Genomic DNA, 12,578 nt, shown 5'->3' with positions numbered 1-12,578 from the left:
TGGGGCTATTTAAATGTTAAGCCACAGCAAAAGAGGAATGAATTGGATTTATAAAACAAACATATCGTAACCATACTAATAAATATGGGGAAAGACAACTCTTTTTGATACAGCAGCACCTCAACGTACACAAGGTATGCATTTTTTTTCTGAAGCAAACCAAGCGATTACAACAGGTACAAAAAAGTAACAAAGCTGCACTTTCATATGAAATGCAATGCACAACATGAAGAATACATTACAAATGTAACAGCATGAGATGCATTCGCCCCCTGGTGGTAGGTACACAGTCCTAATCAATCAGCCAATAAGCAATGAGGCTTCCCTATAAGACTAAGCAGGACTGTTGTGCCCTCCTCTTGCTCTCTGGTTCTGGCATCTGCCTGCTTCTGGGGTGCCTCATTTGCCCTCTGCGCCAGTGCCAATACAGGTAATGTAGCAGCAGTAGCTCCTTAAATTTTCTTTTTTTTCTATCTGGAGTTAAGTCAATTTGGTTTAATTTTAGACTCTTCCACACTTACATGTTCCGCAGCCCTTGTGGGGGAATCCCAATTACCTGCACGCATGCAAGTTTACCTTCGTTAACGAAGGCAAAAAGTAGTTTATCGAAGTATACTATAAGTAAACTTTTTTTATACTAAAATGGAGGCAGTATACTTGAAGTGTACTTTTTAAATACTTAATTTTCTAAACTTCACAGAAGTATGCTTAAGTATACTTGGCTTGTACTGAAAAGTATACACCAAAGTCTAAGAAACTTATATGGAAGCTTCAAGTATACACGTTCCTTCTGTAAAGTATACAGAAAAATGTAAGGCTATAAGTACATTAATACTAAGAATTACATTTATATGAAACCATATCGTCGCTGTCATGTGAAAAACACTTATGTCCATTTTTGCCCCAATTTTTATGTGAAGGGAGTTTCTGCATTACAGATATCCTATTAACGTAAACATAATAGCGATGATATACTTCTTTCTGCCACAAAGTGCTAATACTTAGCCTTGTCAGTATTGGTCCAATTACAGGAAAAGGAAATATGCTTGCATTCAGTTTAGATGTTTTTCACGACTGACAAGCAGTTTGCTTTAGTTTGTAAATGTTCAACATCATAGTACTGAAGTTTACAGGTTCACAATTGTACAGTGCTCAACTGTATTGTCTTTATTTACATTAAAAACACAAGAAAAGAGATAGAAACATTTAACTTGATTTTATTGATACAGGTTTTGTCCCTCCAATAAGGGTTTGGCATTAGTGTTATATAACAGAATCATCTGTTTCAACATTTTGAACACATTTTGTTTTTAATCATTTCAGGTCAGAAAGCTGTAATGATGTCTGCTGTTTAGAATCATATACGATGTACTTTTTACATTGATTTGTGAGTTTTTAAATACTGGCTTATCTGATTTAGTAAAAGCCTCGACTAAAACACAACATAGTTTGGCACATGAACAAAATGCAGAAAATTGATTTGAACATGTTTTAGAAACAAGCAAATTTGATTAAACATGTACAATCTTTCAAGCACGTGGCACTATTGTACCTCTTCAGTGGGGATTCAGTTCATACGGATTTACTCTTGCAAGAAAAAATCACAGTCTTGATAACCATTGGATTGTTTAGTGTTACCTAGCAAGGGACGTGCTACAGAAACACAACTACAGATGAACACAAACACTTTGGAAACATGCTTGTGTCCATGTCTGTTTAGCCAGTCAACACCGAGTCTCTGATAACAATGGTCACAAGGTGGGGGTTTGTCCATTGGCTTGAGTCGAGGGCGCCTGCTGATGACATCAGGCTCTTGTGTTTAGTTTAGATATATTTCTTTCCCGCTATTTTTGTCGCCCCTTGGCTGTTGTATTTGTGTATTCCAAGTTACTAAACGTAAAAAATAAATAAAAGTGCTTCACTGCTATATTAGCGAGGCATTGTTTCGCCCCCCCGGCATCGCCTGCGAACCTATAGCGAGAAATCACGTGAGAATGTCACGAGAATGTATGGTGGCTTTGGGAATCGGAATTCGGTTGTTTATTCAGAGGAAGAACATGGACACGTTTTATTAATATTTCGCATACATACAACTTTGCAGCCCGATCGCATCTCCCCACTTTCCGCGATCACATGCATTACCGTCCGCGACAACGGGCAGGAAATGTCGTCGGACATAAACTGAAGTGACTTCACCAATGTGGCTATAATGCACTTTATTTTAGTTATTTATATTTATTTTTAGTAACTCAGAACATACCAGCACAAGAACCATGGTTAGAAAAACATAACAGAAAAGAAATAAATTACAGAAAAAAAAACACGATTACAGCGTGCCATCATCAGCAGGCGCTTCCACGTATCAATGGGCTGCAAGAGTAGCACATTTTAAACTTGGCGCCAAAGCTTACTTGAATCAAAAGAAAAAAGCCGTATAGGGTCAAACGAATTTTTTTTTAATGTTTTTTTTTAAATAAGCATTAAAATAAGACCATGGCTGTTGCCATTTATTATCGGTATTTTAAAGATAGGGCTGTGGAGGTTGGCAAGATTTCTTGTATGACTTCGGAGGATCAACAAAATTACCCAAAACAAATCACGAGTGCCCTTTGTCCAACAAAGTTGGATGGCTTCAAAACTTGATGCTATACTTGGTGAGTGCATTGTATGAGAGTTGTAAACGACCCATAATGATTTCTGATACTATGTAGTGTACACTACCTCTCAAAGTGGCTCATTTTATCCAGTTCCCCTGTAGCATGTATTGCTTATTGCTCTAAAGTTAAATTCAAAACGGTATAGAAAACCCTTCATGTCTTGTTAATTGTGTCGTTTACCGAAAAATAACATTTGAGTAATGTTTTACTTCATGTTTTTTCTCACCCACAGCACATACTCAGGTGAAGTTCCCTGATCCACAATCCAAAATGTGAGGAAGATCATTAGAGAAAAAAAATGTAATATTAGTTATGTGAAACAAATAAATGGGGAAAAATGGAAACAATTGAAATCCTGACCTACCTTTCTCGATAAAGAAATATTTGATATCATGACTTTTTTCTTTTCTTTTTACTTTTATTACATATTTGGAAATGCACAGTAAGCTATCTTAAGATGTGCTGTACAAGTATAATGGTGCATCAATGAGTGTCCTTTTGGTATACTTAAAGTATAAACCTGTTAACTAGTAGTATATAAATGAGTACACTTCAAGTATAAACCAGTAAACTGAACTAGAAGTATATGACTTGTATACTAGTAGTATATAAATGAGTGTACAAGTATAAACCGGTAAACTAAATTGTGGACTAGAAATATACGACTTGTATACTAGTAGTATATAAATGAGTGTGCTTGTAGTACACTTCATGAGTATACTTATATAAACTTAATTTGTTCCAAATTAGTATAAACAAGTATTAAATTAGTATACTTTGTAGTACATAGTTCAGAGTACACTTATATACTTATACTCAAGTATACTTTATAAAGTATACTTGTATACTACTTGTATAGGGTTGCCGCTTTTAATAGCATCCAGGTGAGCGGGTGTGCTCTCCTGTCTTCTTGCTGGTACTGTATATGAACACAGCCGATTGGTATGTATGACACATGGCCACCAGTCTGCCATAGTGTTAATCACACTGAAGACTGAGTTCAATTTATTTTCCTCTGTACTTTTTTAGTGGGGACTTCCTGCGGTGGCCCATGTGAGTCGGCTGCTCTGGAGACACTGCTGCTTTGCTTTGCTGTGATTAACTGACTCTGGACTGTTTTAATTGGATTTTTATTTCTGCCGTGTGGCTCGTACGCCGGACCGCCACAGGGTGTTAGGAGGTGACGGCTGTTACCTCCACCATACTGCATGACCCAGCCCCAGGCACCATTCTGAGCACACTCTGTCAGTGCCTTGTTTTCGGGTGCTGCTTTTCAACCCTTGTTTTAAAAAGGGTAAATTGCTTTTAACTGATTAATATTGGTGTTTGCTTTGTGTCATTTCTTTCTTTTTTTAATTTTTTGTTGCAGAACTGGAGGCTTGCGGTGGTGGCCCAGACTCGGAACTCTTTCTGCTGTGTTGTGTGGGCTTTGTTGTCTTAGAGCAGTGTGTGTAGTGTCACCAAGTTGGGGTGGTTCTTGCTTTGGGGAATCTTACTTCTCCCGTGCCCAATCGTGCGCCACCGGTAAGATCCAGCCCTGCTTTGTGTATGTTCTGTTTACAATTTCAATTTTAATTGATTGATTCTGTTAAATAAGAACAATTGTATATTTGTAACTGCGCCTCATGCTACTTTCTTTTTTTTTTTTTCCTTGGGTGAAATTCCCAAGGTGGTGCCATTGGGTCTGACTTTTGTGAGTGCTTTGTCTAAAAATCGTCTTTGCTTCTGCCTCTCTCTGTGTCCTAATGGGAGCAAGGTAGTGTTGCTCTATTCCCAATTCAAACAGAGGACAGCTGAAACATTTTCTAGCTATAACGTCAGTCAACTCCTACCTAACAAGATATATAGTAAACTATGATTAAATACAGGACAATGAAGAATGGTCATTTTAAGAGTGTGTTAGCGCTGCATCTATTGAATATTTTGCTATTCGGATATTCTACTGAAATTTGGAATTGAATAATCGGTTATCCGGCTATAAGTATAGATTTTTGCCTGGTTAAAGATACAGAAGACAAAAAACACATTTCCACTTAAACGCTCAACTACTTTTCATTTTTGGATAACTACCTTAATATTGTACTTGCATTCAAACTGTGCATAGCAGTACATTATTTTACTCTCTAAACACTAGTGAGAATTTAGATAAACCTCTCCCCATAAATTTTGGTCTATGAGACTTGGTGACGTCAGAAGCACAGCGATTTTTAAAAACAATAAAACACACTTAAGCCTGCTTTAAAGTGATCAGTAGGAACAGCTGCTCTCTGCATCAAAGTGTGCACAGTAATTTAGTCCAATTTAACTCTAGCGCTGCGAGCACAACTAGCAATACAGTGTCCGCGTAATGAAGTGGTTTTTTTTTTTTTCCATAGCGCCCTTAGTGATTGAACATAATTTCAGGACAATGTATTGTTGCCGAAAGCAACAGTTTATGACTGGAATAAACGACCCCCAAACAGTCCGGAAAACGGTCAATTAAACATTACGCTGCAAACTCTACAAAGAACTACTTCAGAATAAAAGGTACCTAGGCATTGATGTCCATATATCAATTGGTAACCAAGGTTTGTTTTGAAGTTGGCCTTAACACGTTGGTGGTGTGTTACTGTCTTTTTAACAGTGTAGTACATGTAAATAAGTGGGTACTCGAAGCAGAAAAAAATGCCTTAGGATTTATTTATTTTTTTAAAACAGAGGTGCTCTAATTACTCAGACCAGTTTCAGCCCTAGCATTGAGAAGTTGGGAAATGTTTCACACTTGTACTCACGCCATGACTATATATCACTGAATGGCAGCGTATTGCTCTGTGCTATGGAGTTTCTCTATTTTCAGTGAAACAAAGATTTGAAACCAAAAAACCATTTGCAAACAAAAATCATGGATTTGAAATTTAAGAAAAGATTTGCAAACAAGACTACTGTATTTCCAAACTTAAAAGTGCTGGTTTTGTTTACAAATTTAAAATAATTTCTCATGAAACTAAATTTTTAGAGATTTCGCAGCACAGAGAGCCTCAACTGGTGCCGGTGGTGTCAGGGAAAGGACCGTTTTTAAATAAGCAGGGATCCAGTGGACAAATTTTAAAGGTGATCAAATATATTAAATATACAACACATTTAGTCTCTCAGGGCTTCATCAGGACTGTTGTTGGCTCTGCTAGTGATGGGTCAAAATGTGCTGGGGCTTCAAAGTGTGTGTTGAGCAATCGAGGATGGAATTTCTGAAGCGTGAATTCATTATAGGGAAGTGACGTCATTGATGACGTCTGAAGCCTTGCTGTCTTGCGAAGTGGTTCACATGTCAGCACGATTAATGGACAGACAAGGAAAATCCGCGAAAATGTGTTAGTTGACATGTTGGAACTTGGCCAAGTTCCTGTGACGAATATAAACATGTCGTCGCTGTTGTGAAAAACCCTTTTTTCATCTTATTTACATGAATCTGTTTCCGCATGGGTCACTGATAGTGTAGTGGTACACGCGCCTGAGTTGTGTGCGGGCAGCGTGAGATCGATTCCCGCTTAGTGACGGTGTCTGTGTGTGCCCTGCGACTGGCTGGCGACCAGTTCGGGGTGTAGTCTGTCTTCGCCCGTTGACGGCTGGGATAGGCTCCAGCACCTCCCCGTGACCCTGTATAGGATAAGCCGTTTGGAAGATGACACACACACATGATGTTTCCGCATTACAGACATCGCATTAAAGTTAAAAATAAAAACGTTTCCAAAATTGGAGATAAGTTTTTTTCACAGGCTGGCGATGATATATTTGCATGGAGTTAAAAAAAAAAAGGGAAATACAGTATGTTACAAGTGGTAACTGGTGCAACTACATGTTATGCATAGTAGCATATTTCATAGCTTACTACTAGACGCGGAAAGTTATTTAAAATTCCAATTCCAAGTTGTTGTTCTTCAGTCGTTTTGGAGACTGAGAGGTGGGCCCTCCTATCTCGGGTTGAAGTAACCAAGGTGGTTAAAAAGCTCCTTGGTGGCTGTTAGAATAATTGTTCATAGGTTATTCCATTACTCTTGTAAGGTATTTATTCAGCATTATAAACTTGTTTTAATCATGGAAGTCGAAGTTCCTTGTGAAGAAAGTGTAATGTGAGAAGGACACAGCTGCAAAATAGGAACGATGCTGTTATCGAAGAGTATCCCATGGTAAGACGCTGAGTCCTTGGGACGGAATACAACAATAACAATGAACTTGCACACACACACACACACACACACACACTGTCTTGGAACGCGATGCTTCATGTTCCCCCCACCCATTAGAGTAGCAATTTCTATGTATACAATTAGGGACCACCCTAATACAATAAATCACCGTGAGTGATAAAAAAAGTCATAAAGTCTGAGAAGGCCATCACACTATGCGACAAGACGCTCACAATTTCTGACATGCCATACGATGGTCGTGAAGCGTCACAGATGCCAAACGACCAATCGCTGAGTATGTCACACTACATGGGCTACGATGCGTCAAGACAACTCAAAATTGGCTACGAGATGCTACGTTTCTCTGCGACTCGTCGGTCGGCCCAAAATCGGGCGATATTAGTCTAGTCTGACGTCGGCATTAGTGAGACGTCTGGGTCAAAAGTCACATATTCATAAAGCGACAGCATAAACACTTGTGACTCCTAGTGCCGACTTCTTTAACTACAAGTTGTCATTCCTATAGGTAGAAATATTTTTTTGCCCACAAGTTATTTTTGCTACAAGTAGAAATGTATTTTTCACAAGTACAAGTTATCATTTATACAGCTGCAAAATTGTGTGTGTGTGTGTGTGTGTGTGTGTGTATATATATATATGTATATATATATATATATGTATATATATATATATATATATATGTATATATATATATGTATATATATATATATATGTATATATATATATATATATATATATATATGTATATGTATATATATGTATATATATATATATATATATATATATATATATATATATATGTATATATATATATGTATATATATATATGTATATATATATATATATATATATACATATTAATGTGTTAGAAAGTTGCCCACATCTTTAGTGTTTGCAGGTCAAATTGGACCCATGATTTAACTCACTGAAAATTCATAAAAACAGTAGTTATCATTCAATATTGTTTTTCAACTTATAGCTAACTTAGTATGTATTCATATCCATGAAAACAATGTTTTAAAAATTTGTATTTTTTGGCTCCTCAGAAATGTTATCTTACAATATACCACTCGTGTTCAATTACAAAAACTGTTTAAATTCACAAATTATGTTTCTTATAGTGATAAAATGAGTAATTATATTATCCACATCTTAAACTAATGTTAGAGTAACCCTATTCCAAATATTATTTTATTTATTTATTTTCATATTTAAAATAATTAACAAGACTGACATCTGCGGTGTTAGGGGTCAAAACTGACCCATATAGATTTATGGTAGGATAAAGACAAAAAGTAATTTCTTTCTCATAAAAACAACTTAATTTTAAACAGAATTGTAAATGCAAATGAAAATTAAACCATAAACTGAAAATGTGTGTGTGTGTTTGTGTGTGTGTTGCTTACATGCATGAATCAGAATATGTGATGGTTATAAACAGTGTGCTCCTTGTATTTCACTCAAATGCATTTCTTGCATGTGTGGCAAGTGGCAATGTAGTTAGCTGTCCTTGTTGGAGGGGCAGGACTGTCACCTCTTTCTCTTGTTCCCCCTGGAATCCCCTCCCTGGTTCCTATACCATCCAGCTATCACCAAACACTCTTCCCCCTTCCATGTTGGTCAGCTCAAGCAGGATCTTCTGAAGAGGTTGTGGAAACCGACAGCTCAAACGTGGACTTGATGTCTTGGGCTTGCGACATAGCATATCTAGTAGGCCCTTTAGTCATTTTGAGGTTGCTCTCTCCTGGTGCCCTGGATTGGGTGTCTAGAGGGCTTGATGACCATGAAATGTCATATTTCCTTGACTGGAAGACCTCTCCTTTCAGCATCTGTGGAATCTGGGTCCTCCTCATCAGATGTGTGGTCTTGTTCAGGGTCATATCGAACCCCGTCCTCATCCACATCCTCCTCAGCTTGGCTTTCCTCTGTCTTCAGAATCACTGACTGTCAAGACCAAAGATATGATCCAGCCCCTTATAAACCGTACACCTCTTGCTCATGTAGACTGCAGCTCCAACAGATCTCACCCAAACCCTGCTTATATATGACAATGTTTATTTTTATTCAAAATGTATCACTATGCTGCAAGAAAGCTTGATTCATATGGAGTGAAGATGGCCTTTGTGTATGTCTGAGTGCACGTGTAACAATAATTTACGAGATTGGGTGTGCGCATGTTTGTGTGTGTGTGTGTGTGAGGGCGTGTGTGCGTGTTTGTATGTGTCTCCGTCTGTCTGTCTGTCTGTCTATTGTGGAGTATGTTGAGCCATATTTGATCCACAGAGCAACCCACGGCTTTTAAACAGCCAGTATTCACTGACGGGTCAAATTTGACCCATAAAACCATTTTTTTTTTGTAGACTTTTAGAATCAGTTAAAATGGTGAAAATTAATTTTGTTGCGTTAAAATAGTTGTGTCTGAGGATTTGATGAAGCCTCGTTCCGGTACAAAAAAGCAAATGGTACTTTTTACGTACCTAAACTTCAAAATGGGTCAATTTTGACCCCAATACAATCCATCCATCTATTATCGATACCGCTTATCCTCACAAGGATCGCGGGGCGTGCTGGAGCCTATCCCAGCTGTCTTCGGGCAGTAGGCGGGGGACACCCTGAATTGGTTGCCAGCCAATCGCAGGGCACACAGAGACAAACATCCGCACTCACAATCACACCTAGCAATTTAGGACCAGACAGGATGTTTTCCACAGCTGGGGGACCCTGCTCAGCTTCAGGCTCAGGTTGAACATGTGCTGGACAATTCCACACAGCTGGTCTGCGCAGGATTTGAGGAGCTGGGGGCTGATGCCATCTGGACCCGCTGCCTTCCTCGCCTTCATCTTCTTCAGCTGGTTCTTCACCTGAGATGTTGTGAAGGCCAAGGCTGGGCAGGAGGGAGTGGTGGCTGTCTGGTGTAGCTGGGAGCTGGAGACTGTGGAGAAAAGAGGGGAGGGGGCGACACACCCAGCAGGAGGAGTAGGTGGAGGCTGCAGCAGGAGAGACTGAGTGGGGGCAGGCATCTGATCGAACCTACTGAAAAAGAGGTTCAGCTCATTTGCCCACTGCAGGTCCCCCCCTGTCCGGGTCTTGGGTTGTCCGTGGCCTGAGATGGTCTTCAGGCCCCTCCAGACTCCCCTGGCATTAATCTGCAGCAGCTGCTCCTCCATCCTCTTCCTCTAGGACCTTTTCTCCTCTCTAAGCCTCCTCCTCAGCTGGCGCTGCACAGCTCTCTGTTGTTCTTTCTGGGATGATTGTTTTTAGAACATAACTGAGATTTTGAAAATGAAAACACTTTACTATTGTTCAGCTGTCAGCAAGATTGAATATTTTGATACAGCGCTGTAGGAGTGTGTCTGTGTGTGAGTGACAAGAGGGAAGGAGTTCCAGGCTTATAAAGGCCATTGCTCTGCCACTTCGTTTACGCTCGTTCGAGTTATTTTTTTCTTCACACAAGTCACAGGTAAGCTTTGTTTGTTATGCATCTATCCAGATATAATTTCAATTCTATAATGTAGTTTATTTTTGATAATACAGCTTACTCTTACTGTACTTCAAACTGCTTGTTTTTAACGCTCGTTCTGATGAATGTGAAATTTCAGTGCTGACCGGCACAACCACCACAATGGTTTTGTACCTCTTCCTTACAATGCTGTATGCAACTTGCCTGGCACAACGTAAGAACTACCGGTACTTTCTACAAGCAAACGTGAGCAAAGTTGTTGGCACCCCTTTGTTAATGGAAGAAAAATATTAATACTAATAATAATAAATAGATAATGAACAATTCATGAAAATGAATCAATGAAATTCAGACATTGCTTTTGTATTGTGGTTAAACATAATTATTATTAAAAAAAAGAAAAAGAAACTCATGAGACAGGCCTGGACAAAAATGATGATTAACTTAATATTTAGTAGCAGTCTTTTCAGGCAATTACAACAATCAAACAATTTTGTAACATTCAATAAGACTTATGCACAATCTCAACATGTGTTTTGGCCCACTCTTCATCAGCAAACTGCTCCAGTTGTCTCAGGTTTGAACGGTGCTTTATCCAGATGGCATTGTTAAGCTCTTTCCACAGATGTTCAATAGGATTTAAATCAGGGCTTATAGAAGGTGATTTTAAGAATAGTCAAGTGTTTTGCTCTTTGCCATTCTTGGATGTTTTTAGCTGTGCGTTGGGTAATTGTCCTATTGCACAACCCATATCCCACCACTGAGACAAAGCTTTCTGACACCGGGCAGCACATTTCTCTCTCTAATACCAGGATAGTCTTGAGATTTCATTGTGACCTGCACATATTCAAGACACCCTGAGATTCAACACAAAACAGAGCCTAATCCATGTTTCACAATAGGGACAATGTTCTTTTCTTGGTATGCTTCATTTTTGTGTCTGTGAAGATGGAGCTGAGCTGTACAGTAACAGTACCTTGCCAAAAAGTTAAAGTTGTCTCATTTGTCCATAGGATATTCTCCAAGGAGTTTTGTGGCTTGTCAACAGGCAGTTTAGCATTTGTTTCATGATTTATTATCAAAAGTGATGTCCTCCTCGGTCATCTAAGTCCATTTTGGCTTGAACAACTACGGCTGTTTGGAGCTGACACTGATTTAACTTGACCGTGGAACTCACCTTTCATTTCTTTAGAGGTTGTTAAGGGCTTTTTTGTTACCATTTGTATTATCTGTCTCTTCAATTTGTCATCAATTTTCCTCTTGCAGCCATGTTGAGGGAGGTTGGCTACAGTTCTGTGTAACTACCGTGCAGGAACATCAAGCTGCTTGGACATGTTCTTGTACAGGGCTGAACGATAATGGCAAATAATCTGATTTTTTCCCCTTAAAAATTGCGATTGCGACATGAGGGTTTTTTTTTTTTTTTTTTTAGATTTTTTTCCCCATGGTCCCCATGTATTTTTCAACAATTACTCTTTATTACAACAAACAATATCAGATCTGTTATGCATTATAGAATACTGAGGTAAAGGCAGAATGAAGCATTAATTCATATGAAAGACGGTTTATCTCCTACAATTAGATGTATAAACTTCCTAAATATTTACAGCATTCCCAATGGACTAGCTTTGTATTGAAGCCATGGTTCAAACTTGTCTCCAAGTGCGCTACTTCGGCATCAATGCTCAGGGCCCACATGAGTTTTGAATACCCTTGTCCCATGTTTCAGGTGTCTGGGAAATACGTTTAAGGCAACTACATCTTTCAGCTGATTTGCGTCACCAGCAAAGGCCGCACTTTGTTTTGTGGCCAGCCAACACAGGTGACTATCATCACAACACACCGTTTAATTCTTCAGAACAACCCTGTGTTTACTTTTGATACTTTTTGCAGACCTCCTTTAACTTTTATCCAATCCACCCGGATGCCGAGCTCCGACTTCTCAGTGGCCGCTACAATGGGAATGGGATTACTGCACTGGGAGCTCACTGGGGAGTGATGAAGTTGCTGAAAAATGTCACAAACCTAAACTAAGAGCAGACATGCTTGAGAGTTAAGTAATAATGCATAAAAGGTATACATGTTTATCAGGAAATAAATATAATCATGCTATAAAAAATGTAAATTTAGAGATCAATCAAATAACTGTAGAAAAAAAATTACTGGTTATTTTTACCAAATAAACTGGAGTAAATAATCTTTACATTGTAATCATCCATCCATTATCCAATCCGCTTATCCTCACAAGTGTCGCAGGCGTGCTGGAGCATATGCCAG

General features: G+C 38.7%; 1 long non-coding RNA gene across 1 annotated transcript; it reads left to right on the top strand.

The window, feature by feature from the left end:
* The first annotated feature begins 372 nt into the window (after window positions 1-372).
* LOC147144150 (uncharacterized) lies at window positions 373-12,556 on the top strand. The gene is made up of 6 exons (XR_015087846.1): window positions 373-430; window positions 3,687-3,710; window positions 3,827-3,951; window positions 4,027-4,181; window positions 12,031-12,123; window positions 12,195-12,556. It is a non-coding gene; the product is annotated as an uncharacterized LOC147144150 (long non-coding RNA).
* The last annotated feature ends 22 nt before the right edge of the window (window positions 12,557-12,578 follow it).

This window comes from Filicampus tigris, chromosome 8 (genome assembly GCF_054856515.1).
Source record: "Filicampus tigris isolate MCC_2025a chromosome 8, RoL_Ftig_1.0, whole genome shotgun sequence".
Taxonomy (NCBI): Eukaryota; Metazoa; Chordata; class Actinopteri; order Syngnathiformes; family Syngnathidae; genus Filicampus; species Filicampus tigris.
Note: the sequence above shows the minus strand (reverse complement) of the source record. Positions and strands in the feature narration are given on the sequence as shown.